This window comes from Nuphar pumila, chromosome 13 (assembly GCF_984573655.1).
Source record: "Nuphar pumila chromosome 13, dmNupPumi1.hap1.1, whole genome shotgun sequence".
Classification (NCBI taxonomy): domain Eukaryota; kingdom Viridiplantae; phylum Streptophyta; class Magnoliopsida; order Nymphaeales; family Nymphaeaceae; genus Nuphar; species Nuphar pumila.
The window spans coordinates 57,068,615-57,072,355 of record NC_143261.1 but is presented as its reverse complement, the minus strand read 5'-3'; positions in this window follow the sequence as shown (position 1 = coordinate 57,072,355).

The following is a 3,741-nucleotide window of genomic DNA, read 5'->3' as shown; positions in this document are numbered from 1 at the left end:
CCAGACTGACGCTGTACATTTTGGGATCACTCTTATTCAAGAGAACGAACTCATAGTGACCAAACCCAGTAGTTTGAAAAATTCAGATATCTTGCCCACATCTGATGGTTTAGATGATCCATTCTAAATCTCCATCCATAGTTATTAACCAATGCTGAACCAACTTTGAGTCCATCTCAAATTGATATACTGACACTTAGGTAGAGAGTAACTTCAACAGCTTCAAGCACGGATCACCCAGCAGCCATAGTTTAGACATTCATCCAGCACAACCAAACCATGAATATCAATCGACAAGTGAAAAGCAGAGCACTCAATAGACAGAAGAATATCACTTCCTAAAACAATGCCTTCATCAATCTTGGTTTTCTCAGAAACCCATTTTGCGAACCATCTATTATAAAATAATGTAAAATATTCAAGCCATCAATAGAAAATGTAAGCCCCAGATCACAAACCAAGCTTAGAAAGGAACCAGAAGAGATCATAGGTATCGCTCAGTCTCTTAAGAAGTAGTAGATTATGCTGAAAATATGTTGTATGTGACATTGCAAGTTAATTACCTATTCCCAAACATGTGGCGAGCTGGTAGGCAGAGGAAGTTGGAAGCTCATCAGCTACATACGATACCTTCTGCAAAGTGCCTTCCCTAATGACAACTGACTGGCCTTGATAGTAGTGGATCAATGGATTTTAGTATAGGATTCTTGGTGAGTTACTAATATCATAACTGTCAACTAGCAGGATCATTATTATCATCACCATATTCTTCTCTTCGTTTCTTTCCAAGCAGTAACAACATCTTGACTTTGAATTAATATTGGAACAAACGAATAGCAACAGGAGATAACAAAAAAGAAATAAAACAGACCACCTAAAGAAGAGATGCAGGGGAACAATGAATGCTATCCAAACGAAAACTTATGATGATCAGATATCAACAAAGATGCCTATAACGTAACTTATGATGATCGGATGTATCCGATATATATACACGATGTGTCCAAAGATATCCAAACGAAAGGGAAATCTAGCAAAAACGATATCATGCTATATTGAACTACATAATAAGCACAAAAGAGGTAAAAAAAAAAAGGTGAACTAGTGATGTTTAAAAAGAAAGAATGGACAGGATGCCAAATACACCCATAATGAAGACATCGGCTAAACTACTCAGGTAAAATAAAAAAAAAAAAATGCAACCATGAATGGAAGTGATCACAACGAACCCATACACCCACGCCATGTTACAGAAATTAAAGAGGGGAATAATAAAAAAAAGGAAGCAATAAAATGAGAAAAACAGAAAAGAAAGAGAGAGAGAAAAAAAAGAACAGAAAATTCAAACAGAAAGTCGTGAGAATAAAGCAGGAAAATCAAGTTTGGAACAGATATTTCATCGAAAAACTGAGGAAACTTGATAAACACAAAAAGAATTTATTGGAATAAACATTCCATTGATTGTAGCAAATGGAGGATTCGACCCTGCTGTATGCAGGACGATCCTGTCATTAGTGCTCTTATAAGAAAATGGAAAAAAAGAAATGAAGAAGAACAACGGAAATCAAGACGAAGGAACACTGAAAATAAAGGGGAAACGATATTTTTTTTAAAAAAAAAGGTGGAAAAGAGAGAAAAATGGTTACTTACCTGTAATGGGTTATGAGATTGAACGATTGTTTTTTACCCGTTGTTTCACAGAAATCAGGTAATCGAAGAAGAGGAGGTGATGTCTTTTGATCAATGCTTGCTAGACGATGGATTTTCAGTCGATCAAAGGGAAAAACACAGGGAAAAAGAGGAAACAGGGGAAAGAGGAGGAAGGAAAGGAGCGGGGAAAACTTCAAGGGAGAAGCGTCGAGGATTTAACATGGAGAGGTGAAGCGCGGATGGGTTGAGGAGAGACCCGCGTGATCTTTTTTAAAGGGGACGATTCGAGAGGGTGGTCGGTTAGAGATCGACGGGAGAGGTAGGAGAAGGCGGGTGGTTCCGCGATGGGTGGTTCGGAGGGGTGCGATGGGGAAGAGGGTTTCAGTGGATGGCTCGTGAAGGGAAGCCGAGAGGGGAAAAGAGAAAGAAAAGGGTTTGGAAGAGGGTTTTCCAGAGAGGTTTTGTGAAGGCTGAGAGAGAGAGCGACCCTATCAAAAGAAAAAAACCGAATTAGGGTTTTTATTTTCAAGCATGTCTTTCTACTTTATAAAATTTCCAAAACGAGGTTCTTTTTATAAGATTTTTTTCAAAAAAAAAGATAGACTTAAATAAAAGATGATTTTCAAAAGGTGGTTCTAAAAGCTTATTATTATATATATATATTTTTTGTATTTTCTTTGTGTTTTTCTGATTTTTGTATTTTTGACAAAAAGACTTTAAAACTAGGGAAAATGAGAGATTAAAGACTATTTTTGGAAAAAAAAAAAATTTTAAATATTTACAAAAGAGGGGTTTTCTGAGAATTTTAACGTTGTTCTTTTGAAAATCCTTCAGAAAATGGGTTAGAAATGAAAGATTGGGTCTGGTTTCCAACAAATCTGAGAAATGAATGGAAATTTTATAAACAATTTGACCTGATTATTTAAAAGATGGACCCAAGGGCAAAGAAGGAATTTTTGGATTTTTGGAAAATTTGGGGTGTTCACAGATGCCCCTCTTTGCTGCTAAGCCGGTTGCGAGCCGAGCTTAGCGGCAAAGAAGACACGCCAAATTTTCTTAAAAAAAAAAAAAATGCCCCAGTCAAAAGGTCTAAACTGGGTGTGAAAGAATCGGTTTTTTAAAAGATTTATTTTTCAGGTTTTGTATCTTACTCTGAAAGGGTTTTTGGGAAGAGAACGAAATCCTCGAGAATGAAAATAATCTGGATAGAAGAAAATGAAGAAATCGTGATGGGATTCTTGGGATGAATATCCTAAAATGATAAAAGGAGAAATTTTGAAGAAGTCTCAAGGTTGAGACGAAGATAAGGATTTTTGAAAAGAACACAGGCTTAGCCCTTAACTTGGATGGGACATTTTTTAAAACTAACCTCGTGGGACGAGGTTCAAGTATAATTCTTTATTTGAATGGATATACAAAGTATGGATTCCTTGATGGGGAAAACCATGATGGGACTGGGAGAAATACCTCACTTAGAATGAGACAACTCTCTTTGAAAAATATAAAGAATGCTGGGTTGTATCAAAATAGATATGGAGCATTTATTTCATTTTTTTGATAACCAGAAAATTTTGCCAACAAGATGAAATTGCAATTGATTAAAAAATGCTTGAAAGTGTGCACATATGTGCGAAAGATATTCCCTCTTTTACCTAGAGTATTCCCTCCAAAATGAGGTTAACTCCTTGGATTCTAGAGTTTAGATTCAAATTTTAAAGTTGTTGAGTTTCTTCCAGGAAGTTATCCATTTCCTTGACATGAATAGAGAAGAAATACTCTTAACTTCATAAAGGCCAGCAGTGAAAAGACATTGATGAAAGGATTTCGCATAAGAAAAGATGATTCCTGGCAATTTTGGCAGTTTGATATCCTGAGGCTTTTCCCATAATGATCTTTTGGCACTTTTTTGGGACATTGAGCTTTCTTGGGTTTCTACATCATCCTTCATTTGGATGTTTCCTGACTTTTCTTTTTTTCTTCGGGGAAGGGTACATCACAAACTCCGTCATCTTGGAGATGCTTCGATCCTTCTTTTTCTCGGGAATTATACTGGGTCATTGGTTAAAAATGACAGCAGCAATCAAATATCTT